The sequence below is a fragment of the Phyllobates terribilis genome, unplaced genomic scaffold (genome assembly GCF_046119375.1).
Source record: "Phyllobates terribilis strain yellow unplaced genomic scaffold, ASM4611937v1 Scaffold_5__5_contigs__length_657084704, whole genome shotgun sequence".
Taxonomy (NCBI): domain Eukaryota; kingdom Metazoa; phylum Chordata; class Amphibia; order Anura; family Dendrobatidae; genus Phyllobates; species Phyllobates terribilis.
In genome coordinates, this window is record NW_027362765.1 from 654,389,184 (window position 1) to 654,415,037 (window position 25,854).

General features: G+C 45.4%; 18 non-coding genes and 2 pseudogenes across 18 annotated transcripts; all 20 read left to right on the plus strand.

The window, feature by feature from the left end:
• Nucleotides 1-1,143: 1,143 nt before the first annotated feature.
• LOC141150273 (U2 spliceosomal RNA) lies at nucleotides 1,144-1,337 on the plus strand. Its single transcript, XR_012246530.1, has one exon. It is a non-coding gene; the product is annotated as a U2 spliceosomal RNA (small nuclear RNA).
• Nucleotides 1,338-2,452: 1,115 nt separating this feature from the next.
• On the plus strand, nucleotides 2,453-2,643 carry LOC141151408 (U2 spliceosomal RNA). Its single transcript, XR_012247092.1, has one exon. It is a non-coding gene; the product is annotated as a U2 spliceosomal RNA (small nuclear RNA).
• A 1,112-nt stretch (nucleotides 2,644-3,755) lies between these two features.
• On the plus strand, nucleotides 3,756-3,946 carry LOC141275530 (U2 spliceosomal RNA). Its single transcript, XR_012323766.1, has one exon. It is a non-coding gene; the product is annotated as a U2 spliceosomal RNA (small nuclear RNA).
• A 1,115-nt stretch (nucleotides 3,947-5,061) lies between these two features.
• On the plus strand, nucleotides 5,062-5,252 carry LOC141275531 (U2 spliceosomal RNA). Its single transcript, XR_012323767.1, has one exon. It is a non-coding gene; the product is annotated as a U2 spliceosomal RNA (small nuclear RNA).
• A 1,115-nt stretch (nucleotides 5,253-6,367) lies between these two features.
• On the plus strand, nucleotides 6,368-6,558 carry LOC141275533 (U2 spliceosomal RNA). Its single transcript, XR_012323769.1, has one exon. It is a non-coding gene; the product is annotated as a U2 spliceosomal RNA (small nuclear RNA).
• Nucleotides 6,559-7,673: 1,115 nt separating this feature from the next.
• On the plus strand, nucleotides 7,674-7,864 carry LOC141275534 (U2 spliceosomal RNA). Its single transcript, XR_012323770.1, has one exon. It is a non-coding gene; the product is annotated as a U2 spliceosomal RNA (small nuclear RNA).
• Nucleotides 7,865-8,979: 1,115 nt separating this feature from the next.
• On the plus strand, nucleotides 8,980-9,170 carry LOC141275535 (U2 spliceosomal RNA). Its single transcript, XR_012323771.1, has one exon. It is a non-coding gene; the product is annotated as a U2 spliceosomal RNA (small nuclear RNA).
• Nucleotides 9,171-10,285: 1,115 nt separating this feature from the next.
• Nucleotides 10,286-10,476, plus strand: LOC141275536 (U2 spliceosomal RNA). The gene has a single exon (XR_012323772.1). It is a non-coding gene; the product is annotated as a U2 spliceosomal RNA (small nuclear RNA).
• A 1,115-nt stretch (nucleotides 10,477-11,591) lies between these two features.
• LOC141275537 (U2 spliceosomal RNA) lies at nucleotides 11,592-11,782 on the plus strand. The gene has a single exon (XR_012323773.1). It is a non-coding gene; the product is annotated as a U2 spliceosomal RNA (small nuclear RNA).
• A 1,115-nt stretch (nucleotides 11,783-12,897) lies between these two features.
• Nucleotides 12,898-13,088, plus strand: LOC141275538 (U2 spliceosomal RNA). Its single transcript, XR_012323774.1, has one exon. It is a non-coding gene; the product is annotated as a U2 spliceosomal RNA (small nuclear RNA).
• Nucleotides 13,089-14,203: 1,115 nt separating this feature from the next.
• LOC141275539 (U2 spliceosomal RNA) lies at nucleotides 14,204-14,394 on the plus strand. Its single transcript, XR_012323775.1, has one exon. It is a non-coding gene; the product is annotated as a U2 spliceosomal RNA (small nuclear RNA).
• A 1,115-nt stretch (nucleotides 14,395-15,509) lies between these two features.
• LOC141149478 (U2 spliceosomal RNA) lies at nucleotides 15,510-15,700 on the plus strand. The gene has a single exon (XR_012245773.1). It is a non-coding gene; the product is annotated as a U2 spliceosomal RNA (small nuclear RNA).
• Nucleotides 15,701-16,815: 1,115 nt separating this feature from the next.
• Nucleotides 16,816-17,006, plus strand: LOC141149646 (U2 spliceosomal RNA). Its single transcript, XR_012245938.1, has one exon. It is a non-coding gene; the product is annotated as a U2 spliceosomal RNA (small nuclear RNA).
• A 1,115-nt stretch (nucleotides 17,007-18,121) lies between these two features.
• Nucleotides 18,122-18,312, plus strand: LOC141275540 (U2 spliceosomal RNA). The gene has a single exon (XR_012323776.1). It is a non-coding gene; the product is annotated as a U2 spliceosomal RNA (small nuclear RNA).
• Nucleotides 18,313-19,427: 1,115 nt separating this feature from the next.
• On the plus strand, nucleotides 19,428-19,618 carry LOC141275541 (U2 spliceosomal RNA). The gene has a single exon (XR_012323777.1). It is a non-coding gene; the product is annotated as a U2 spliceosomal RNA (small nuclear RNA).
• A 1,115-nt stretch (nucleotides 19,619-20,733) lies between these two features.
• LOC141275542 (U2 spliceosomal RNA) lies at nucleotides 20,734-20,924 on the plus strand. Its single transcript, XR_012323778.1, has one exon. It is a non-coding gene; the product is annotated as a U2 spliceosomal RNA (small nuclear RNA).
• Nucleotides 20,925-22,039: 1,115 nt separating this feature from the next.
• LOC141275544 (U2 spliceosomal RNA) lies at nucleotides 22,040-22,230 on the plus strand. Its single transcript, XR_012323780.1, has one exon. It is a non-coding gene; the product is annotated as a U2 spliceosomal RNA (small nuclear RNA).
• A 1,115-nt stretch (nucleotides 22,231-23,345) lies between these two features.
• Nucleotides 23,346-23,536, plus strand: LOC141275545 (U2 spliceosomal RNA). The gene has a single exon (XR_012323781.1). It is a non-coding gene; the product is annotated as a U2 spliceosomal RNA (small nuclear RNA).
• A 1,115-nt stretch (nucleotides 23,537-24,651) lies between these two features.
• LOC141151187 (U2 spliceosomal RNA) lies at nucleotides 24,652-24,743 on the plus strand (annotated as a pseudogene).
• A 789-nt stretch (nucleotides 24,744-25,532) lies between these two features.
• LOC141150387 (U2 spliceosomal RNA) lies at nucleotides 25,533-25,711 on the plus strand (annotated as a pseudogene).
• The last annotated feature ends 143 nt before the right edge of the window (nucleotides 25,712-25,854 follow it).

Below are 25,854 nucleotides of genomic sequence, written 5' to 3' on the forward strand. Positions count from 1 at the left end.
CCAAGATGGACAGAGTCAGGCGGGCCGTCATGTACAAGGAGCCTCGCAAGGGTGGGAAGGGCGTTCCAGATATCCCCACCCTCCTGCGATCCTCTTTTGTGTGTGATTGTGTCCGCCGGACTTTGCAAGTCAAGAATGGCTCCGCGGGCAGGTCCATGTCTCGCTTCTTCCTGCTTCCTCTTTGGAGGCGACTCGGCTGGGACAAGTGGGACAGCTCCTTCCCCTACAACTGGACGACGCCATGGTTCTACGGAGACGTCGTTCGATTTGTGGGGGAGCATCAACTGGAGGGACTCAAGCCCGACTTGTGGAAGCCCAAAACTATCCACAAGCTAATCAGAGCCAAGGATGACGTGGAGAACATCACAGGACTTCACCAGGACACGCTGGAGACTGTGTGGACAAATGTGTCGTCTGACAGGCTGACCAACGGGCACAAGGACTTGTCGTGGATGGCGATTCAGGGCGGACTGCCCGTCCGGTCATTCATGCATGCCCGGAACCTGTGCAAGACCCGGTACTGCCCAAGGTGCCCCTTCGTGGAGGAAACATCTTTGCACACTTTTTGGGACTGCGGATTTGCACAGCGCCTATTGACTGCACTTGAGGACGACCTGAGGAACTCTGTCCCCAGGGCGAGCCTATCGCACCATTCTGTGCTTTACGGACTCTTCCCTGGGGTTCATACCGTCGGAGCCATCCAGGAGGCTTGGCGCCTTATGAACTGCTTCAAGGATGCCGTTTGGGTCGCCAGGAACCGGCTCATCTTGAGGAGGGAGAGGATGTCCATCCAGGACTGCCGCAGGCTGATCCACAGCCTGCTCAGAGACTATTCCATCATGGACGGTCCGGAGGACGAGGACGAGGACTAAACCCCTCCTCCCCCTCTCCCCTTATGTGTCTTGTCTTTCAATAAAGCTTCGGGCCTGTGATTTTCCCCTCCCCATCCCCTTTTTCCCAATCCCCATCCCTTATCACGGTTCGTCGTACTGTATTGATTGACATGCTTTTCTTTCAGATTGAGTGTTTTGTGTAGCATAGGGGTGTGATGTGTCTAGTTAGTGCGTCGTATCCTCATGTTATGTAAATATGATGTAGAATTCTGTGTGTACTGGGCTGCGGCACTGTACACTGTCTGTTAACTTATTTTTTGTGCTAATAAAAGATATATTCAATCAAAAAAATCTGTTCTTATCAGTTTAATATCTGATACGTCCCCTATCTGGGGACCATATATTAAATGGATTTTTAGAACAGGGAGATGGAAAAAGAGCTTGCTCTGTCCACTCCACGCATTGACCTGGTATTGCAGTATCTCCAGGACCGGTGCACCCCTTCTTTAATGCAGTTTCTAAAATCAGAAAGAATTGAATTCAATGTTTTTTGTTCATTTTGCTTGTTTGTCGGATTTTGGGATGGACTCTTTGGCTTTGCATTTCTTCTCCTCATTGGATTTTTCATGTTCAAAGTTGCAGAAGCCAGATTACAAGCTCATTTTGGTTCAACTTCAGCAACTGTGCATTGCATTGCCATGTAATGTGATGCAATGCTATCTTTCTAGCTCTCCCTTTTTACTTCCTTTTGGATAAACAGACATATTAGGCAAGCACTTTGGAGCTTTCACCTATATAACTACAGGTGGTGAGATAAGCTGCACAATATAATTGACCTTTCAGTATATTGTTGCACACACACCATCTATTTAGCAAATGCCCTTGTTATCAACAGCAGCCTTTTAAACTCACCTGAGCTAACAGGTATGTGCGCTGGTTACTCTGCTGCGCTTAAAATTTCTTTTTTGGTTTGCTACAATGCCTTTTCTGAAACGTTGTCTCCTTCTGCTGGAACACTGACTTCTTTCATTTAATGCCTGCAGACTATAAAAGAGAACCCAACCCAAAAAGTTTGGTTGATTAGTCTGTGGCATTCTGTTAAACTGTTGCTTATGGCGGTCTCTGTGAGCTTCTCAGCGACATTCAGCCAGCCAGGTATCCTGCCTGCAGTAGATGGAATGTGGCAATGGAACGCTGGCTGCGCGTGTCATAATAGGCTCTGAGCCTTTATATACCTGTGCACAGCAGCAGCCACCTTCAGTCTGCTGCTGGACAGCCAGCAGCAGCAGCAGCAGGAGAGGTATGTAATCAGGAGCCCTCCTGCTAAGAGTAGACAGCTGCTCGTTCCACCCCACCCCCCGCCTTAATTGGTTCTCCTCCCTTCCAACGGTGTTGAGGCGGGTGGGAACAGCAGGGGGTGAAGGTGCTGTGTTTAAAGAGGTGGAGTTATGCAGATCTAAAACGCGTGGATTGCAGCAGCAGCAAGCCGAAAAGTGCAGGCATGTAAGGGATCTAGAGGTTGACAACATGTCTTCTTAACGGGAGTCCAGGAGCTCATCTCCACAAATGGACTTTTCAGGATCCTTGGGTGGCTCCGTAGTTTGAAACCAATTCTGGTTATCGCTTCTCGGCCTTTTGGCTAAGATCAAGTGTAGTATCTGTTCTTATCAGTTTAATATCTGATACGTCCCCTATCTGGGGACTATATATTAAATGGATTTTTAGAACAGGGAGATGGAAAAAGAGCTTGCTCTGTCCACTCCACGCATTGACCTGGTATTGCAGTATCTCCAGGACCGGTGCACCCCTTCTTTAATGCAGTTTCTAAAATCAGAAAGAATTGAATTCAATGTTTTTTGTTCATTTTGCTTGTTTGTCGGATTTTGGGATGGACTCTTTGGCTTTGCTTTTCTTCTCCTCATTGGATTTTTCATGTTCAAAGTTGCAGAAGCCAGATTACAAGCTCATTTTGGTTCAACTTCAGCAACTGTGCATTGCATTGCCATGTAATGTGATGCAATGCTATCTTTCTAGCTCTCCCTTTTTACTTCCTTTTGGATAAACAGACATATTAGGCAAGCATTTTGGAGCTTTCACCTAAATAACTACAGGTGGTGAGATAAGCTGCACAATATAATTGACCTTTCAGTATATTGTTGCACACACACCATCTATTTAGCAAATGCCCTTGTTATCAACAGCAGCCTTTTAAACTCACCTGAGCTAACAGGTATGTGCGCTGGTTACTCTGCTGCGCTTAAAATTTCTTTTTTGGTTTGCTACAATGCCTTTTCTGAAACGTTGTCTCCTTCTGCTGGAACACTGACTTCTTTCATTTAATGCCTGCAGACTATAAAAGAGAACCCAACCCAAAAAGTTTGGTTGATTAGTCTGTGGCATTCTGTTAAACTGTTGCTTATGGCGGTCTCTGTGAGCTTCTCAGCGACATTCAGCCAGCCAGGTATCCTGCCTGCAGTAGATGGAATGTGGCAATGGAACGCTGGCTGCGCGTGTCATAATAGGCTCTGAGCCTTTATATACCTGTGCACAGCAGCAGCCACCTTCAGTCTGCTGCTGGACAGCCAGCAGCAGCAGCAGGAGAGGTATGTAATCAGGAGCCCTCCTGCTAAGGGTAGACAGCTGCTCGTTCCACCCCACCCCCCGCCTTAATTGGTTCTCCTCCCTTCCAACGGTGTTGAGGCGGGTGGGAACAGCAGGGGGTGAAGGTGCTGTGTTTAAAGAGGTGGAGTTATGCAGATCTAAAACGCGTGGATTGCAGCAGCAGCAAGCCGAAAAGTGCAGGCATGTAAGGGATCTAGAGGTTGACAACATGTCTTCTTAACGGGAGTCCAGGAGCTCATCTCCACAAATGGACTTTTCAGGATCCTTGGGTGGCTCCGTAGTTTGAAACCAATTCTGGTTATCGCTTCTCGGCCTTTTGGCTAAGATCAAGTGTAGTATCTGTTCTTATCAGTTTAATATCTGATACGTCCCCTATCTGGGGACCATATATTAAATGGATTTTTAGAACAGGGAGATGGAAAAAGAGCTTGCTCTGTCCACTCCACGCATTGACCTGGTATTGCAGTATCTCCAGGACCGGTGCACCCCTTCTTTAATGCAGTTTCTAAAATCAGAAAGAATTGAATTCAATGTTTTTTGTTCATTTTGCTTGTTTGTCGGATTTTGGGATGGACTCTTTGGCTTTGCTTTTCTTCTCCTCATTGGATTTTTCATGTTCAAAGTTGCAGAAGCCAGATTACAAGCTCATTTTGGTTCAACTTCAGCAACTGTGCATTGCATTGCCATGTAATGTGATGCAATGCTATCTTTCTAGCTCTCCCTTTTTACTTCCTTTTGGATAAACAGACATATTAGGCAAGCATTTTGGAGCTTTCACCTAAATAACTACAGGTGGTGAGATAAGCTGCACAATATAATTGACCTTTCAGTATATTGTTGCACACACACCATCTATTTAGCAAATGCCCTTGTTATCAACAGCAGCCTTTTAAACTCACCTGAGCTAACAGGTATGTGCGCTGGTTACTCTGCTGCTCTTAAAATTTCTTTTTTGGTTTGCTACAATGCCTTTTCTGAAACGTTGTCTCCTTCTGCTGGAACACTGACTTCTTTCATTTAATGCCTGCAGACTATAAAAGAGAACCCAACCCAAAAAGTTTGGTTGATTAGTCTGTGGCATTCTGTTAAACTGTTGCTTATGGCGGTCTCTGTGAGCTTCTCAGCGACATTCAGCCAGCCAGGTATCCTGCCTGCAGTAGATGGAATGTGGCAATGGAACGCTGGCTGCGCGTGTCATAATAGGCTCTGAGCCTTTATATACCTGTGCACAGCAGCAGCCACCTTCAGTCTGCTGCTGGACAGCCAGCAGCAGCAGCAGCAGGAGAGGTATGTAATCAGGAGCCCTCCTGCTAAGGGTAGACAGCTGCTCGTTCCACCCCACCCCCCGCCTTAATTGGTTCTCCTCCCTTCCAACGGTGTTGAGGCGGGTGGGAACAGCAGGGGGTGAAGGTGCTGTGTTTAAAGAGGTGGAGTTATGCAGATCTAAAACGCGTGGATTGCAGCAGCAGCAAGCCGAAAAGTGCAGGCATGTAAGGGATCTAGAGGTTGACAACATGTCTTCTTAACGGGAGTCCAGGAGCTCATCTCCACAAATGGACTTTTCAGGATCCTTGGGTGGCTCCGTAGTTTGAAACCAATTCTGGTTATCGCTTCTCGGCCTTTTGGCTAAGATCAAGTGTAGTATCTGTTCTTATCAGTTTAATATCTGATACGTCCCCTATCTGGGGACCATATATTAAATGGATTTTTAGAACAGGGAGATGGAAAAAGAGCTTGCTCTGTCCACTCCACGCATTGACCTGGTATTGCAGTATCTCCAGGACCGGTGCACCCCTTCTTTAATGCAGTTTCTAAAATCAGAAAGAATTGAATTCAATGTTTTTTGTTCATTTTGCTTGTTTGTCGGATTTTGGGATGGACTCTTTGGCTTTGCTTTTCTTCTCCTCATTGGATTTTTCATGTTCAAAGTTGCAGAAGCCAGATTACAAGCTCATTTTGGTTCAACTTCAGCAACTGTGCATTGCATTGCCATGTAATGTGATGCAATGCTATCTTTCTAGCTCTCCCTTTTTACTTCCTTTTGGAAAAACAGACATATTAGGCAAGCATTTTGGAGCTTTCACCTAAATAACTACAGGTGGTGAGATAAGCTGCACAATATAATTGACCTTTCAGTATATTGTTGCACACACACCATCTATTTAGCAAATGCCCTTGTTATCAACAGCAGCCTTTTAAACTCACCTGAGCTAACAGGTATGTGCGCTGGTTACTCTGCTGCGCTTAAAATTTCTTTTTTGGTTTGCTACAATGCCTTTTCTGAAACGTTGTCTCCTTCTGCTGGAACACTGACTTCTTTCATTTAATGCCTGCAGACTATAAAAGAGAACCCAACCCAAAAAGTTTGGTTGATTAGTCTGTGGCATTCTGTTAAACTGTTGCTTATGGCGGTCTCTGTGAGCTTCTCAGCGACATTCAGCCAGCCAGGTATCCTGCCTGCAGTAGATGGAATGTGGCAATGGAACGCTGGCTGCGCGTGTCATAATAGGCTCTGAGCCTTTATATACCTGTGCACAGCAGCAGCCACCTTCAGTCTGCTGCTGGACAGCCAGCAGCAGCAGCAGCAGGAGAGGTATGTAATCAGGAGCCCTCCTGCTAAGGGTAGACAGCTGCTCGTTCCACCCCACCCCCCGCCTTAATTGGTTCTCCTCCCTTCCAACGGTGTTGAGGCGGGTGGGAACAGCAGGGGGTGAAGGTGCTGTGTTTAAAGAGGTGGAGTTATGCAGATCTAAAACGCGTGGATTGCAGCAGCAGCAAGCCGAAAAGTGCAGGCATGTAAGGGATCTAGAGGTTGACAACATGTCTTCTTAACGGGAGTCCAGGAGCTCATCTCCACAAATGGACTTTTCAGGATCCTTGGGTGGCTCCGTAGTTTGAAACCAATTCTGGTTATCGCTTCTCGGCCTTTTGGCTAAGATCAAGTGTAGTATCTGTTCTTATCAGTTTAATATCTGATACGTCCCCTATCTGGGGACCATATATTAAATGGATTTTTAGAACAGGGAGATGGAAAAAGAGCTTGCTCTGTCCACTCCACGCATTGACCTGGTATTGCAGTATCTCCAGGACCGGTGCACCCCTTCTTTAATGCAGTTTCTAAAATCAGAAAGAATTGAATTCAATGTTTTTTGTTCATTTTGCTTGTTTGTCGGATTTTGGGATGGACTCTTTGGCTTTGCTTTTCTTCTCCTCATTGGATTTTTCATGTTCAAAGTTGCAGAAGCCAGATTACAAGCTCATTTTGGTTCAACTTCAGCAACTGTGCATTGCATTGCCATGTAATGTGATGCAATGCTATCTTTCTAGCTCTCCCTTTTTACTTCCTTTTGGATAAACAGACATATTAGGCAAGCATTTTGGAGCTTTCACCTAAATAACTACAGGTGGTGAGATAAGCTGCACAATATAATTGACCTTTCAGTATATTGTTGCACACACACCATCTATTTAGCAAATGCCCTTGTTATCAACAGCAGCCTTTTAAACTCACCTGAGCTAACAGGTATGTGCGCTGGTTACTCTGCTGCGCTTAAAATTTCTTTTTTGGTTTGCTACAATGCCTTTTCTGAAACGTTGTCTCCTTCTGCTGGAACACTGACTTCTTTCATTTAATGCCTGCAGACTATAAAAGAGAACCCAACCCAAAAAGTTTGGTTGATTAGTCTGTGGCATTCTGTTAAACTGTTGCTTATGGCGGTCTCTGTGAGCTTCTCAGCGACATTCAGCCAGCCAGGTATCCTGCCTGCAGTAGATGGAATGTGGCAATGGAACGCTGGCTGCGCGTGTCATAATAGGCTCTGAGCCTTTATATACCTGTGCACAGCAGCAGCCACCTTCAGTCTGCTGCTGGACAGCCAGCAGCAGCAGCAGCAGGAGAGGTATGTAATCAGGAGCCCTCCTGCTAAGGGTAGACAGCTGCTCGTTCCACCCCACCCCCCGCCTTAATTGGTTCTCCTCCCTTCCAACGGTGTTGAGGCGGGTGGGAACAGCAGGGGGTGAAGGTGCTGTGTTTAAAGAGGTGGAGTTATGCAGATCTAAAACGCGTGGATTGCAGCAGCAGCAAGCCGAAAAGTGCAGGCATGTAAGGGATCTAGAGGTTGACAACATGTCTTCTTAACGGGAGTCCAGGAGCTCATCTCCACAAATGGACTTTTCAGGATCCTTGGGTGGCTCCGTAGTTTGAAACCAATTCTGGTTATCGCTTCTCGGCCTTTTGGCTAAGATCAAGTGTAGTATCTGTTCTTATCAGTTTAATATCTGATACGTCCCCTATCTGGGGACCATATATTAAATGGATTTTTAGAACAGGGAGATGGAAAAAGAGCTTGCTCTGTCCACTCCACGCATTGACCTGGTATTGCAGTATCTCCAGGACCGGTGCACCCCTTCTTTAATGCAGTTTCTAAAATCAGAAAGAATTGAATTCAATGTTTTTTGTTCATTTTGCTTGTTTGTCGGATTTTGGGATGGACTCTTTGGCTTTGCTTTTCTTCTCCTCATTGGATTTTTCATGTTCAAAGTTGCAGAAGCCAGATTACAAGCTCATTTTGGTTCAACTTCAGCAACTGTGCATTGCATTGCCATGTAATGTGATGCAATGCTATCTTTCTAGCTCTCCCTTTTTACTTCCTTTTGGATAAACAGACATATTAGGCAAGCATTTTGGAGCTTTCACCTAAATAACTACAGGTGGTGAGATAAGCTGCACAATATAATTGACCTTTCAGTATATTGTTGCACACACACCATCTATTTAGCAAATGCCCTTGTTATCAACAGCAGCCTTTTAAACTCACCTGAGCTAACAGGTATGTGCGCTGGTTACTCTGCTGCGCTTAAAATTTCTTTTTTGGTTTGCTACAATGCCTTTTCTGAAACGTTGTCTCCTTCTGCTGGAACACTGACTTCTTTCATTTAATGCCTGCAGACTATAAAAGAGAACCCAACCCAAAAAGTTTGGTTGATTAGTCTGTGGCATTCTGTTAAACTGTTGCTTATGGCGGTCTCTGTGAGCTTCTCAGCGACATTCAGCCAGCCAGGTATCCTGCCTGCAGTAGATGGAATGTGGCAATGGAACGCTGGCTGCGCGTGTCATAATAGGCTCTGAGCCTTTATATACCTGTGCACAGCAGCAGCCACCTTCAGTCTGCTGCTGGACAGCCAGCAGCAGCAGCAGCAGGAGAGGTATGTAATCAGGAGCCCTCCTGCTAAGGGTAGACAGCTGCTCGTTCCACCCCACCCCCCGCCTTAATTGGTTCTCCTCCCTTCCAACGGTGTTGAGGCGGGTGGGAACAGCAGGGGGTGAAGGTGCTGTGTTTAAAGAGGTGGAATTATGCAGATCTAAAACGCGTGGATTGCAGCAGCAGCAAGCCGAAAAGTGCAGGCATGTAAGGGATCTAGAGGTTGACAACATGTCTTCTTAACGGGAGTCCAGGAGCTCATCTCCACAAATGGACTTTTCAGGATCCTTGGGTGGCTCCGTAGTTTGAAACCAATTCTGGTTATCGCTTCTCGGCCTTTTGGCTAAGATCAAGTGTAGTATCTGTTCTTATCAGTTTAATATCTGATACGTCCCCTATCTGGGGACCATATATTAAATGGATTTTTAGAACAGGGAGATGGAAAAAGAGCTTGCTCTGTCCACTCCACGCATTGACCTGGTATTGCAGTATCTCCAGGACCGGTGCACCCCTTCTTTAATGCAGTTTCTAAAATCAGAAAGAATTGAATTCAATGTTTTTTGTTCATTTTGCTTGTTTGTCGGATTTTGGGATGGACTCTTTGGCTTTGCTTTTCTTCTCCTCATTGGATTTTTCATGTTCAAAGTTGCAGAAGCCAGATTACAAGCTCATTTTGGTTCAACTTCAGCAACTGTGCATTGCATTGCCATGCAATGTGATGCAATGCTATCTTTCTAGCTCTCCCTTTTTACTTCCTTTTGGATAAACAGACATATTAGGCAAGCATTTTGTAGCTTTCACCTAAATAACTACAGGTGGTGAGATAAGCTGCACAATATAATTGACCTTTCAGTATATTGTTGCACACACACCATCTATTTAGCAAATGCCCTTGTTATCAACAGCAGCCTTTTAAACTCACCTGAGCTAACAGGTATGTGCGCTGGTTACTCTGCTGCGCTTAAAATTTCTTTTTTGGTTTGCTACAATGCCTTTTCTGAAACGTTGTCTCCTTCTGCTGGAACACTGACTTCTTTCATTTAATGCCTGCAGACTATAAAAGAGAACCCAACCCAAAAAGTTTGGTTGATTAGTCTGTGGCATTCTGTTAAACTGTTGCTTATGGCGGTCTCTGTGAGCTTCTCAGCGACATTCAGCCAGCCAGGTATCCTGCCTGCAGTAGATGGAATGTGGCAATGGAACGCTGGCTGCGCGTGTCATAATAGGCTCTGAGCCTTTATATACCTGTGCACAGCAGCAGCCACCTTCAGTCTGCTGCTGGACAGCCAGCAGCAGCAGCAGCAGGAGAGGTATGTAATCAGGAGCCCTCCTGCTAAGGGTAGACAGCTGCTCGTTCCACCCCACCCCCCGCCTTAATTGGTTCTCCTCCCTTCCAACGGTGTTGAGGTGGGTGGGAACAGCAGGGGGTTAAGGTGCTGTGTTTAAAGAGGTGGAGTTATGCAGATCTAAAACGCGTGGATTGCAGCAGCAGCAAGCCGAAAAGTGCAGGCATGTAAGGGATCTAGAGGTTGACAACATGTCTTCTTAACGGGAGTCCAGGAGCTGATCTCCACAAATGGACTTTTCAGGATCCTTGGGTGGCTCCGTAGTTTGAAACCAATTCTGGTTATCGCTTCTCGGCCTTTTGGCTAAGATCAAGTGTAGTATCTGTTCTTATCAGTTTAATATCTGATACGTCCCCTATCTGGGGACCATATATTAAATGGATTTTTAGAACAGGGAGATGGAAAAAGAGCTTGCTCTGTCCACTCCACGCATTGACCTGGTATTGCAGTATCTCCAGGACCGGTGCACCCCTTCTTTAATGCAGTTTCTAAAATCAGAAAGAATTGAATTCAATGTTTTTTGTTCATTTTGCTTGTTTGTCGGATTTTGGGATGGACTCTTTGGCTTTGCTTTTCTTCTCCTCATTGGATTTTTCATGTTCAAAGTTGCAGAAGCCAGATTACAAGCTCATTTTGGTTCAACTTCAGCAACTGTGCATTGCATTGCCATGTAATGTGATGCAATGCTATCTTTCTAGCTCTCCCTTTTTACTTCCTTTTGGATAAACAGACATATTAGGCAAGCATTTTGGAGCTTTCACCTAAATAACTACAGGTGGTGAGATAAGCTGCACAATATAATTGACCTTTCAGTATATTGTTGCACACACACCATCTATTTAGCAAATGCCCTTGTTATCAACAGCAGCCTTTTAAACTCACCTGAGCTAACAGGTATGTGCGCTGGTTACTCTGCTGCGCTTAAAATTTCTTTTTTGGTTTGCTACAATGCCTTTTCTGAAACGTTGTCTCCTTCTGCTGGAACACTGACTTCTTTCATTTAATGCCTGCAGACTATAAAAGAGAACCCAACCCAAAAAGTTTGGTTGATTAGTCTGTGGCATTCTGTTAAACTGTTGCTTATGGCGGTCTCTGTGAGCTTCTCAGCGACATTCAGCCAGCCAGGTATCCTGCCTGCAGTAGATGGAATGTGGCAATGGAACGCTGGCTGCGCGTGTCATAATAGGCTCTGAGCCTTTATATACCTGTGCACAGCAGCAGCCACCTTCAGTCTGCTGCTGGACAGCCAGCAGCAGCAGCAGCAGGAGAGGTATGTAATCAGGAGCCCTCCTGCTAAGGGTAGACAGCTGCTCGTTCCACCCCACCCCCCGCCTTAATTGGTTCTCCTCCCTTCCAACGGTGTTGAGGTGGGTGGGAACAGCAGGGGGTTAAGGTGCTGTGTTTAAAGAGGTGGAGTTATGCAGATCTAAAACGCGTGGATTGCAGCAGCAGCAAGCCGAAAAGTGCAGGCATGTAAGGGATCTAGAGGTTGACAACATGTCTTCTTAACGGGAGTCCAGGAGCTGATCTCCACAAATGGACTTTTCAGGATCCTTGGGTGGCTCCGTAGTTTGAAACCAATTCTGGTTATCGCTTCTCGGCCTTTTGGCTAAGATCAAGTGTAGTATCTGTTCTTATCAGTTTAATATCTGATACGTCCCCTATCTGGGGACCATATATTAAATGGATTTTTAGAACAGGGAGATGGAAAAAGAGCTTGCTCTGTCCACTCCACGCATTGACCTGGTATTGCAGTATCTCCAGGACCGGTGCACCCCTTCTTTAATGCAGTTTCTAAAATCAGAAAGAATTGAATTCAATGTTTTTTGTTCATTTTGCTTGTTTGTCGGATTTTGGGATGGACTCTTTGGCTTTGCTTTTCTTCTCCTCATTGGATTTTTCATGTTCAAAGTTGCAGAAGCCAGATTACAAGCTCATTTTGGTTCAACTTCAGCAACTGTGCATTGCATTGCCATGTAATGTGATGCAATGCTATCTTTCTAGCTCTCCCTTTTTACTTCCTTTTGGATAAACAGACATATTAGGCAAGCATTTTGGAGCTTTCACCTAAATAACTACAGGTGGTGAGATAAGCTGCACAATATAATTGACCTTTCAGTATATTGTTGCACACACACCATCTATTTAGCAAATGCCCTTGTTATCAACAGCAGCCTTTTAAACTCACCTGAGCTAACAGGTATGTGCGCTGGTTACTCTGCTGCGCTTAAAATTTCTTTTTTGGTTTGCTACAATGCCTTTTCTGAAACGTTGTCTCCTTCTGCTGGAACACTGACTTCTTTCATTTAATGCCTGCAGACTATAAAAGAGAACCCAACCCAAAAAGTTTGGTTGATTAGTCTGTGGCATTCTGTTAAACTGTTGCTTATGGCGGTCTCTGTGAGCTTCTCAGCGACATTCAGCCAGCCAGGTATCCTGCCTGCAGTAGATGGAATGTGGCAATGGAACGCTGGCTGCGCGTGTCATAATAGGCTCTGAGCCTTTATATACCTGTGCACAGCAGCAGCCCCCTTCAGTCTGCTGCTGGACAGCCAGCAGCAGCAGCAGCAGGAGAGGTATGTAATCAGGAGCCCTCCTGCTAAGGGTAGACAGCTGCTCGTTCCACCCCACCCCCCGCCTTAATTGGTTCTCCTCCCTTCCAACGGTGTTGAGGCGGGTGGGAACAGCAGGGGGTGAAGGTGCTGTGTTTAAAGAGGTGGAATTATGCAGATCTAAAACGCGTGGATTGCAGCAGCAGCAAGCCGAAAAGTGCAGGCATGTAAGGGATCTAGAGGTTGACAACATGTCTTCTTAACGGGAGTCCAGGAGCTCATCTCCACAAATGGACTTTTCAGGATCCTTGGGTGGCTCCGTAGTTTGAAACCAATTCTGGTTATCGCTTCTCGGCCTTTTGGCTAAGATCAAGTGTAGTATCTGTTCTTATCAGTTTAATATCTGATACGTCCCCTATCTGGGGACCATATATTAAATGGATTTTTAGAACAGGGAGATGGAAAAAGAGCTTGCTCTGTCCACTCCACGCATTGACCTGGTATTGCAGTATCTCCAGGACCGGTGCACCCCTTCTTTAATGCAGTTTCTAAAATCAGAAAGAATTGAATTCAATGTTTTTTGTTCATTTTGCTTGTTTGTCGGATTTTGGGATGTACTCTTTGGCTTTGCTTTTCTTCTCCTCATTGGATTTTTCATGTTCAAAGTTGCAGAAGCCAGATTACAAGCTCATTTTGGTTCAACTTCAGCAACTGTGCATTGCATTGCCATGCAATGTGATGCAATGCTATCTTTCTAGCTCTCCCTTTTTACTTCCTTTTGGATAAACAGACATATTAGGCAAGCATTTTGGAGCTTTCACCTAAATAACTACAGGTGGTGAGATAAGCTGCACAATATAATTGACCTTTCAGTATATTGTTGCACACACACCATCTATTTAGCAAATGCCCTTGTTATCAACAGCAGCCTTTTAAACTCACCTGAGCTAAAAGGTATGTGCGCTGGTTACTCTGCTGCGCTTAAAATTTCTTTTTTGGTTTGCTACAATGCCTTTTCTGAAACGTTGTCTCCTTCTGCTGGAACACTGACTTCTTTCATTTAATGCCTGCAGACTATAAAAGAGAACCCAACCCAAAAAGTTTGGTTGATTAGTCTGTGGCATTCTGTTAAACTGTTGCTTATGGCGGTCTCTGTGAGCTTCTCAGCGACATTCAGCCAGCCAGGTATCCTGCCTGCAGTAGATGGAATGTGGCAATGGAACGCTGGCTGCGCGTGTCATAATAGGCTCTGAGCCTTTATATACCTGTGCACAGCAGCAGCCACCTTCAGTCTGCTGCTGGACAGCCAGCAGCAGCAGCAGCAGGAGAGGTATGTAATCAGGAGCCCTCCTGCTAAGGGTAGACAGCTGCTCGTTCCACCCCACCCCCCGCCTTAATTGGTTCTCCTCCCTTCCAACGGTGTTGAGGTGGGTGGGAACAGCAGGGGGTGAAGGTGCTGTGTTTAAAGAGGTGGAGTTATGCAGATCTAAAACGCGTGGATTGCAGCAGCAGCAAGCCGAAAAGTGCAGGCATGTAAGGGATCTAGAGGTTGACAACATGTCTTCTTAACGGGAGTCCAGGAGCTCATCTCCACAAATGGACTTTTCAGGATCCTTGGGTGGCTCCGTAGTTTGAAACCAATTCTGGTTATCGCTTCTCGGCCTTTTGGCTAAGATCAAGTGTAGTATCTGTTCTTATCAGTTTAATATCTGATACGTCCCCTATCTGGGGACCATATATTAAATGGATTTTTAGAACAGGGAGATGGAAAAAGAGCTTGCTCTGTCCACTCCACGCATTGACCTGGTATTGCAGTATCTCCAGGACCGGTGCACCCCTTCTTTAATGCAGTTTCTAAAATCAGAAAGAATTGAATTCAATGTTTTTTGTTCATTTTGCTTGTTTGTCGGATTTTGGGATGGACTCTTTGGCTTTGCTTTTCTTCTCCTCATTGGATTTTTCATGTTCAAAGTTGCAGAAGCCAGATTACAAGCTCATTTTGGTTCAACTTCAGCAACTGTGCATTGCATTGCCATGTAATGTGATGCAATGCTATCTTTCTAGCTCTCCCTTTTTACTTCCTTTTGGATAAACAGACATATTAGGCAAGCATTTTGGAGCTTTCACCTAAATAACTACAGGTGGTGAGATAAGCTGCACAATATAATTGACCTTTCAGTATATTGTTGCACACACACCATCTATTTAGCAAATGCCCTTGTTATCAACAGCAGCCTTTTAAACTCACCTGAGCTAACAGGTATGTGCGCTGGTTACTCTGCTGCGCTTAAAATTTCTTTTTTGGTTTGCTACAATGCCTTTTCTGAAACGTTGTCTCCTTCTGCTGGAACACTGACTTCTTTCATTTAATGCCTGCAGACTATAAAAGAGAACCCAACCCAAAAAGTTTGGTTGATTAGTCTGTGGCATTCTGTTAAACTGTTGCTTATGGCAGTCTCTGTGAGCTTCTCAGCGACATTCAGCCAGCCAGGTATCCTGCCTGCAGTAGATGGAATGTGGCAATGGAACGCTGGCTGCGCGTGTCATAATAGGCTCTGAGCCTTTATATACCTGTGCACAGCAGCAGCCACCTTCAGTCTGCTGCTGGACAGCCAGCAGCAGCAGCAGCAGGAGAGGTATGTAATCAGGAGCCCTCCTGCTAAGGGTAGACAGCTGCTCGTTCCACCCCACCCCCCGCCTTAATTGGTTCTCCTCCCTTCCAACGGTGTTGAGGCGGGTGGGAACAGCAGGGGGTGAAGGTGCTGTGTTTAAAGAGGTGGAGTTATGCAGATCTAAAACGCGTGGATTGCAGCAGCAGCAAGCCGAAAAGTGCAGGCATGTAAGGGATCTAGAGGTTGACAACATGTCTTCTTAACGGGAGTCCAGGAGCTCATCTCCACAAATGGACTTTTCAGGATCCTTGGGTGGCTCTGTAGTTTGAAACCAATTCTGGTTATCACTTCTCGGCCTTTTGGCTAAGATCAAGTGTAGTATCTGTTCTTATCAGTTTAATATCTGATACGTCCCCTATCTGGGGACCATATATTAAATGGATTTTTAGAACAGGGAGATGGAAAAAGAGCTTGCTCTGTCCACTCCACGCATTGACCTGGTATTGCAGTATCTCCAGGACCGGTGCACCCCTTCTTTAATGCAGTTTCTAAAATCAGAAAGAATTGAATTCAATGTTTTTTGTTCATTTTGCTTGTTTGTCGGATTTTGGGATGGACTCTTTGGCTTTGCTTTTCTTCTCCTCATTGGATTTTTCATGTTCAAAGTTGCAGAAGCCAGATTACAAGCTCATTTTGGTTCAACTTCAGCAACTGTGCATTGCATTGCCATGTAATGTGATGCAATGCTATCTTTCTAGCTCTCCCTTTTTACTTCCTTTTGGATAAACAGACATATTAGGCAAGCATTTTGGAGCTTTCACCTAAATAACTACAGGTGGTGAGATAAGCTGCACAATATAATTGACCTTTCAGTATATTGTTGCACACACACCATCTATTTAGCAAATGCCCTTGTTATCAACAGCAGCCTTTTAAACTCACCTGAGCTAACAGGTATGTGCGCTGGTTACTCTGCTGCGCTTAAAATTTCTTTTTTGGTTTGCTACAATGCCTTTTCTGAAACGTTGTCTCCTTCTGCTGGAACACTGACTTCTTTCATTTAATGCCTGCAGACTATAAAAGAGAACCCAACCCAAAAAGTTTGGTTGATTAGTCTGTGGCATTCTGTTAAACTGTTGCTTATGGCGGTCTCTGTGAGCTTCTCAGCGACATTCAGCCAGCCAGGTATCCTGCCTGCAGTAGATGGAATGTGGCAATGGAACGCTGGCTGCGCGTGTCATAATAGGCTCTGAGCCTTTATATACCTGTGCACAGCAGCAGCCACCTTCAGTCTGCTGCTGGACAGCCAGCAGCAGCAGCAGCAGGAGAGGTATGTAATCAGGAGCCCTCCTGCTAAGGGTAGGCAGCTGCTCGTTCCACCCCACCCCCCGCCTTAATTGGTTCTCCTCCCTTCCAACGGTGTTGAGGCGGGTGGGAACAGCAGGGGGTGAAGGTGCTGTGTTTAAAGAGGTGGAGTTATGCAGATCTAAAACGCGTGGATTGCAGCAGCAGCAAGCCGAAAAGTGCAGGCATGTAAGGGATCTAGAGGTTGACAACATGTCTTCTTAACGGGAGTCCAGGAGCTCATCTCCACAAATGGACTTTTCAGGATCCTTGGGTGGCTCCGTAGTTTGAAACCAATTCTGGTTATCGCTTCTCGGCCTTTTGGCTAAGATCAAGTGTAGTATCTGTTCTTATCAGTTTAATATCTGATACGTCCCCTATCTGGGGACCATATATTAAATGGATTTTATGAACAGGGAGATGGAAAAAGAGCTTGCTCTGTCCACTCCACGCATTGACCTGGTATTGCAGTATCTCCAGGACCGGTGCACCCCTTCTTTAATGCAGTTTCTAAAATCAGAAAGAATTGAATTCAATGTTTTTTGTTCATTTTGCTTGTTTGTCGGATTTTGGGATGGACTCTTTGGCTTTGCTTTTCTTCTCCTCATTGGATTTTTCATGTTCAAAGTTGCAGAAGCCAGATTACAAGCTCATTTTGGTTCAACTTCAGCAACTGTGCATTGCATTGCCATGTAATGTGATGCAATGCTATCTTTCTAGCTCTCCCTTTTTACTTCCTTTTGGATAAACAGACATATTAGGCAAGCATTTTGGAGCTTTCACCTAAATAACTACAGGTGGTGAGATAAGCTGCACAATATAATTGACCTTTCAGTATATTGTTGCACACACACCATCTATTTAGCAAATGCCCTTGTTATCAACAGCAGCCTTTTAAACTCACCTGAGCTAACAGGTATGTGCGCTGGTTACTCTGCTGCGCTTAAAATTTCTTTTTTGGTTTGCTACAATGCCTTTTCTGAAACGTTGTCTCCTTCTGCTGGAACACTGACTTCTTTCATTTAATGCCTGCAGACTATAAAAGAGAACCCAACTCAAAAAGTTTGGTTGATTAGTCTGTGGCATTCTGTTAAACTGTTGCTTATGGCGGTCTCTGTGAGCTTCTCAGCGACATTCAGCCAGCCAGGTATCCTGCCTGCAGTAGATGGAATGTGGCAATGGAACGCTGGCTGCGCGTGTCATAATAGGCTCTGAGCCTTTATATACCTGTGCACAGCAGCAGCCACCTTCAGTCTGCTGCTGGACAGCCAGCAGCAGCAGCAGCAGGAGAGGTATGTAATCAGGAGCCCTCCTGCTAAGGGTAGGCAGCTGCTCGTTCCACCCCACCCCCCGCCTTAATTGGTTCTCCTCCCTTCCAACGGTGTTGAGGCGGGTGGGAACAGCAGGGGGTGAAGGTGCTGTGTTTAAAGAGGTGGAGTTATGCAGATCTAAAACGCGTGGATTGCAGCAGCAGCAAGCCGAAAAGTGCAGGCATGTAAGGGATCTAGAGGTTGACAACATGTCTTCTTAACGGGAGTCCAGGAGCTCATCTCCACAAATGGACTTTTCAGGATCCTTGGGTGGCTCCGTAGTTTGAAACCAATTCTGGTTATCGCTTCTCGGCCTTTTGGCTAAGATCAAGTGTAGTATCTGTTCTTATCAGTTTAATATCTGATACGTCCCCTATCTGGGGACCATATATTAAATGGATTTTTAGAACAGGGAGATGGAAAAAGAGCTTGCTCTGTCCACTCCACGCATTGACCTGGTATTGCAGTATCTCCAGGACCGGTGCACCCCTTCTTTAATGCAGTTTCTAAAATCAGAAAGAATTGAATTCAATGTTTTTTGTTCATTTTGCTTGTTTGTCGGATTTTGGGATGGACTCTTTGGCTTTGCTTTTCTTCTCCTCATTGGATTTTTCATGTTCAAAGTTGCAGAAGCCAGATTACAAGCTCATTTTGGTTCAACTTCAGCAACTGTGCATTGCATTGCCATGTAATGTGATGCAATGCTATCTTTCTAGCTCTCCCTTTTTACTTCCTTTTGGATAAACAGACATATTAGGCAAGCATTTTGTAGCTTTCACCTAAATAACTACAGGTGGTGAGATAAGCTGCACAATATAATTGACCTTTCAGTATATTGTTGCACACACACCATCTATTTAGCAAATGCCCTTGTTATCAACAGCAGCCTTTTAAACTCACCTGAGCTAACAGGTATGTGCGCTGGTTACTCTGCTGCGCTTAAAATTTCTTTTTTGGTTTGCTACAATGCCTTTTCTGAAACGTTGTCTCCTTCTGCTGGAACACTGACTTCTTTCATTTAATACCTGCAGACTATAAAAGAGAACCCAACCCAAAAAGTTTGGTTGATTAGTCTGTGGCATTCTGTTAAACTGTTGCTTATGGCGGTCTCTGTGAGCTTCTCAGCGACATTCAGCCAGCCAGGTATCCTGCCTGCAGTAGATGGAATGTGGCAATGGAACGCTGGCTGCGCGTGTCATAATAGGCTCTGAGCCTTTATATACCTGTGCACAGCAGCAGCCACCTTCAGTCTGCTGCTGGACAGCCAGCAGCAGCAGCAGCAGGAGAGGTATATAATCAGGAGCCCTCCTGCTAAGGGTAGACAGCTGCTCGTTCCATCCCACCCCCCGCCTTAATTGGTTCTCCTCCCTTCCAACGGTGTTGAGGCGGGTGGGAACAGCAGGGGGTGAAGGTGCTGTGTTTAAAGAGGTGGAGTTATGCAGATCTAAAACGCGTGGATTGCAGCAGCAGCAAGCCGAAAAGTGCAGGCATGTAAGGGATCTAGAGGTTGACAACATGTCTTCTTAACGGGAGTCCAGGAGCTCATCTCCACAAATGGACTTTTCAGGATCCTTGGGTGGCTCCGTAGTTTGAAACCAATTCTGGTTATCGCTTCTCGGCCTTTTGGCTAAGATCAAGTGTAGTATCTGTTCTTATCAGTTTAATATCTGATACGTCCCCTATCTGGGGACCATATATTAAATGGATTTTTAGAACAGGGAGATGGAAAAAGAGCTTGCTCTGTCCACTCCACGCATTGACCTGGTATTGCAGTATCTCCAGGACCGGTGCACCCCTTCTTTAATGCAGTTTCTAAAATCAGAAAGAATTGAATTCAATGTTTTTTGTTCATTTTGCTTGTTTGTCGGATTTTGGGATGGACTCTTTGGCTTTGCTTTTCTTCTCCTCATTGGATTTTTCATGTTCAAAGTTGCAGAAGCCAGATTACAAGCTCATTTTGGTTCAACTTCAGCAACTGTGCATTGCATTGCCATGTAATGTGATGCAATGCTATCTTTCTAGCTCTCCCTTTTTACTTCCTTTTGGATAAACAGACATATTAGGCAAGCATTTTGGAGCTTTCACCTAAATAACTACAGGTGGTGAGATAAGCTGCACAATATAATTGACCTTTCAGTATATTGTTGCACACACACCATCTATTTAGCAAATGCCCTTGTTATCAACAGCAGCCTTTTAAACTCACCTGAGCTAACAGGTATGTGCGCTGGTTACTCTGCTGCGCTTAAAATTTCTTTTTTGGTTTGCTACAATGCCTTTTCTGAAACGTTGTCTCCTTCTGCTGGAACACTGACTTCTTTCATTTAATGCCTGCAGACTATAAAAGAGAACCCAACCCAAAAAGTTTGGTTGATTAGTCTGTGGCATTCTGTTAAACTGTTGCTTATGGCGGTCTCTGTGAGCTTCTCAGCGACATTCAGCCAGCCAGGTATCCTGCCTGCAGTAGATGGAATGTGGCAATGGAACGCTGGCTGCGCGTGTCATAATAGGCTCTGAGCCTTTATATACCTGTGCACAGCAGCAGCCACCTTCAGTCTGCTGCTGGACAGCCAGCAGCAGCAGCAGCAGGAGAGGTATGTAATCAGGAGCCCTCCTGCTAAGGGTAGGCAGCTGCTCGTTCCACCCCACCCCCCGCCTTAATTGGTTCTCCTCCCTTCCAACGGTGTTGAGGCGGGTGGGAACAGCAGGGGGTGAAGGTGCTGTGTTTAAAGAGGTGGAGTTATGCAGATCTAAAACGCGTGGATTGCAGCAGCAGCAAGCCGAAAAGTGCAGGCATGTAAGGGATCTAGAGGTTGACAACATGTCTTCTTAACGGGAGTCCAGGAGCTCATCTCCACAAATGGACTTTTCAGGATCCTTGGGTGGCTCCGTAGTTTGAAACCAATTCTGGTTATCGCTTCTCGGCCTTTTGGCTAAGATCAAGTGTAGTATCTGTTCTTATCAGTTTAATATCTGATACGTCCCCTATCTGGGGACCATATATTAAATGGATTTTTAGAACAGGGAGATGGAAAAAGAGCTTGCTCTGTCCACTCCACGCATTGACCTGGTATTGCAGTATCTCCAGGACCGGTGCACCCCTTCTTTAATGCAGTTTCTAAAATCAGAAAGAATTGAATTCAATGTTTTTTGTTCATTTTGCTTGTTTGTCGGATTTTGGGATGGACTCTTTGGCTTTGCTTTTCTTCTCCTCATTGGATTTTTCATGTTCAAAGTTGCAGAAGCCAGATTACAAGCTCATTTTGGTTCAACTTCAGCAACTGTGCATTGCATTGCCATGTAATGTGATGCAATGCTATCTTTCTAGCTCTCCCTTTTTACTTCCTTTTGGATAAACAGACATATTAGGCAAGCATTTTGTAGCTTTCACCTAAATAACTACAGGTGGTGAGATAAGCTGCACAATATAATTGACCTTTCAGTATATTGTTGCACACACACCATCTATTTAGCAAATGCCCTTGTTATCAACAGCAGCCTTTTAAACTCACCTGAGCTAACAGGTATGTGCGCTGGTTACTCTGCTGCGCTTAAAATTTCTTTTTTGGTTTGCTACAATGCCTTTTCTGAAACGTTGTCTCCTTCTGCTGGAACACTGACTTCTTTCATTTAATACCTGCAGACTATAAAAGAGAACCCAACCCAAAAAGTTTGGTTGATTAGTCTGTGGCATTCTGTTAAACTGTTGCTTATGGCGGTCTCTGTGAGCTTCTCAGCGACATTCAGCCAGCCAGGTATCCTGCCTGCAGTAGATGGAATGTGGCAATGGAACGCTGGCTGCGCGTGTCATAATAGGCTCTGAGCCTTTATATACCTGTGCACAGCAGCAGCCACCTTCAGTCTGCTGCTGGACAGCCAGCAGCAGCAGCAGCAGGAGAGGTATATAATCAGGAGCCCTCCTGCTAAGGGTAGACAGCTGCTCGTTCCATCCCACCCCCCGCCTTAATTGGTTCTCCTCCCTTCCAACGGTGTTGAGGCGGGTGGGAACAGCAGGGGGTGAAGGTGCTGTGTTTAAAGAGGTGGAGTTATGCAGATCTAAAACGCGTGGATTGCAGCAGCAGCAAGCCGAAAAGTGCAGGCATGTAAGGGATCTAGAGGTTGACAACATGTCTTCTTAACGGGAGTCCAGGAGCTCATCTCCACAAATGGACTTTTCAGGATCCTTGGGTGGCTCCGTAGTTTGAAACCAATTCTGGTTATCGCTTCTCGGCCTTTTGGCTAAGATCAAGTGTAGTATCTGTTCTTATCAGTTTAATATCTGATACGTCCCCTATCTGGGGACCATATATTAAATGGATTTTTAGAACAGGGAGATGGAAAAAGAGCTTGCTCTGTCCACTCCACGCATTGACCTGGTATTGCAGTATCTCCAGGACCGGTGCACCCCTTCTTTAATGCAGTTTCTAAAATCAGAAAGAATTGAATTCAATGTTTTTTGTTCATTTTGCTTGTTTGTCGGATTTTGGGATGGACTCTTTGGCTTTGCTTTTCTTCTCCTCATTGGATTTTTCATGTTCAAAGTTGCAGAAGCCGGATTACAAGCTCATTTTGGTTCAACTTCAGCAACTGTGCATTGCATTGCCATGTAATGTGATGCAATGCTATCTTTCTAGCTCTCCCTTTTTACTTCCTTTTGGATAAACAGACATATTAGGCAAGCATTTTGGAGCTTTCACCTAAATAACTACAGGTGGTGAGATAAGCTGCACAATATAATTGACCTTTCAGTATATTGTTGCACACACACCATCTATTTAGCAAATGCCCTTGTTATCAACAGCAGCCTTTTAAACTCACCTGAGCTAACAGGTATGTGCGCTGGTTACTCTGCTGCGCTTAAAATTTCTTTTTTGGTTTGCTACAATGCCTTTTCTGAAACGTTGTCTCCTTCTGCTGGAACACTGACTTCTTTCATTTAATGCCTGCAGACTATAAAAGAGAACCCAACCCAAAAAGTTTGGTTGATTAGTCTGTGGCATTCTGTTAAACTGTTGCTTATGGCGGTCTCTGTGAGCTTCTCAGCGACATTCAGCCAGCCAGGTATCCTGCCTGCAGTAGATGGAATGTGGCAATGGAACGCTGGCTGCGCGTGTCATAATAGGCTCTGAGCCTTTATATACCTGTGCACAGCAGCAGCCACCTTCAGTCTGCTGCTGGACAGCCAGCAGCAGCAGCAGCAGGAGAGGTATGTAATCAGGAGCCCTCCTGCTAAGGGTAGGCAGCTGCTCGTTCCACCCCACCCCCCGCCTTAATTGGTTCTCCTCCCTTCCAACGGTGTTGAGGCGGGTGGGAACAGCAGGGGGTGAAGGTGCTGTGTTTAAAGAGGTGGAGTTATGCAGATCTAAAACGCGTGGATTGCAGCAGCAGCAAGCCGAAAAGTGCAGGCATGTAAGGGATCTAGAGGTTGACAACATGTCTTCTTAACGGGAGTCCAGGAGCTCATCTCCACAAATGGACTTTTCAGGATCCTTGGGTGGCTCCGTAGTTTGAAACCAATTCTGGTTATCGCTTCTCGGCCTTTTGGCTAAGATCAAGTGTAGTATCTGTTCTTATCAGTTTAATATCTGATACGTCCCCTATCTGGGGACCATATATTAAATGGATTTTTAGAACAGGGAGATGGAAAAAGAGCTTGCTCTGTCCACTCCACGCATTGACCTGGTATTGCAGTATCTCCAGGACCGGTGCACCCCTTCTTTAATGCAGTTTCTAAAATCAGAAAGAATTGAATTCAATGTTTTTTGTTCATTTTGCTTGTTTGTCGGATTTTGGGATGGACTCTTTGGCTTTGCTTTTCTTCTCCTCATTGGATTTTTCATGTTCAAAGTTGCAGAAGCCAGATTACAAGCTCATTTTGGTTCAACTTCAGCAACTGTGCATTGCATTGCCATGTAATGTGATGCAATGCTATCTTTCTAGCTCTCCCTTTTTACTTCCTTTTGGATAAACAGACATATTAGGCAAGCATTTTGTAGCTTTCACCTAAATAACTACAGGTGGTGAGATAAGCTGCACAATATAATTGACCTTTCAGTATATTGTTGCACACACACCATCTATTTAGCAAATGCCCTTGTTATCAACAGCAGCCTTTTAAACTCACCTGAGCTAACAGGTATGTGCGCTGGTTACTCTGCTGCGCTTAAAATTTCTTTTTTGGTTTGCTACAATGCCTTTTCTGAAACGTTGTCTCCTTCTGCTGGAACACTGACTTCTTTCATTTAATACCTGCAGACTATAAAAGAGAACCCAACCCAAAAAGTTTGGTTGATTAGTCTGTGGCATTCTGTTAAACTGTTGCTTATGGCGGTCTCTGTGAGCTTCTCAGCGACATTCAGCCAGCCAGGTATCCTGCCTGCAGTAGATGGAATGTGACAATGGAACGCTGGCTGCGCGTGTCATAATAGGCTCTGAGCCTTTATATACCTGTGCACAGCAGCAGCCACCTTCAGTCTGCTGCTGGACAGCCAGCAGCAGCAGCAGCAGGAGAGGTATATAATCAGGAGCCCTCCTGCTAAGGGTAGACAGCTGCTCGTTCCATCCCACCCCCCGCCTTAATTGGTTCTCCTCCCTTCCAACGGTGTTGAGGCGGGTGGGAACAGCAGGGGGTGAAGGTGCTGTGTTTAAAGAGGTGGAGTTATGCAGATCTAAAACGCGTGGATTGCAGCAGCAGCAAGCCGAAAAGTGCAGGCATGTAAGGGATCTAGAGGTTGACAACATGTCTTCTTAACGGGAGTCCAGGAGCTCATCTCCACAAATGGACTTTTCAGGATCCTTGGGTGGCTCCGTAGTTTGAAACCAATTCTGGTTATCGCTTCTCGGCCTTTTGGCTAAGATCAAGTGTAGTATCTTTCGAAAAGGCGGTTTTGGATGTTGGCCGCTCTAGTAGATTGATACATTATGCACACTGGGGTTTAGGCGCTTGTTAGTACGCCAGGTGGCTAATATAGTCATCTGGTGGAAAGCATGGCCCCCCAGGATCGACGCCATTGGGCCGGGGAAGATCGAAAGCCCGAAGTGTGAAGTGCCCCAGGAGTGGTGACCCTGGGGTGCCTTAACTCACCGGGATTGGGAACCCCACTTGAGTTTATGGCACATTTGCACAAGCACTTCAAATTTTCTTTCTTCGCACACACCCTTATTCCGGGCCTTCTGGCCTTAGGATGGGGAATTTTTCAATTCCCGGTCGAAGGTCCGGGCAGTATTATACTGTGAAACCTTCACTATTTATTTAATTTCTTTGTCACTGTGTGTCCACTTATTCACGTGTGTCACGTCCTACTAGGATTTTGTCGGGATGCGATTCCCTTACGGGTTCCTCTCTTGGCAGGTCTAGGGGGGGAGTGTGTGGCCATCAGGTTCCGCTCCCCCCTGAACCCCCCTGGCTCTCCTCTTTTGGGAGGAGAGTGTTGTTGGCTCCCCTCTTCCGGGAGGGGAGCACAGTCTTTGGCTCCCAGTGCCTTGCTCGGGTGAGAACTCGGGCAGGTGCTGGGGGTAAGATTGGTTCGCCTCTGGCTTCGGCTGGAGGTGGCTTTTTGTCCCTGTTCCTCGCTGTGTCCTTTTGGCTCGGAGGGACGGGGAATGGTTTGGGGGACCCTTCTCCTTTTGGAGAGGGTTTCAAGAAGACCAGCATCCTAGTGCACTTTTTTTGTGGCACTTGTCACTTTTTTAAGCGCACTCGGGTTTTGTACACGAATTCGGGCTTTCGATAGAAAAATCTGTTCTTATCAGTTTAATATCTGATACGTCCCCTATCTGGGGACCATATATTAAATGGATTTTTAGAACAGGGAGATGGAAAAAGAGCTTGCTCTGTCCACTCCACGCATTGACCTGGTATTGCAGTATCTCCAGGACCGGTGCACCCCTTCTTTAATGCAGTTTCTAAAATCAGAAAGAATTGAATTCAATGTTTTTTGTTCATTTTGCTTGTTTGTCGGATTTTGGGATGGACTCTTTGGCTTTGCTTTTCTTCTCCTCATTGGATTTTTCATGTTCAAAGTTGCAGAAGCC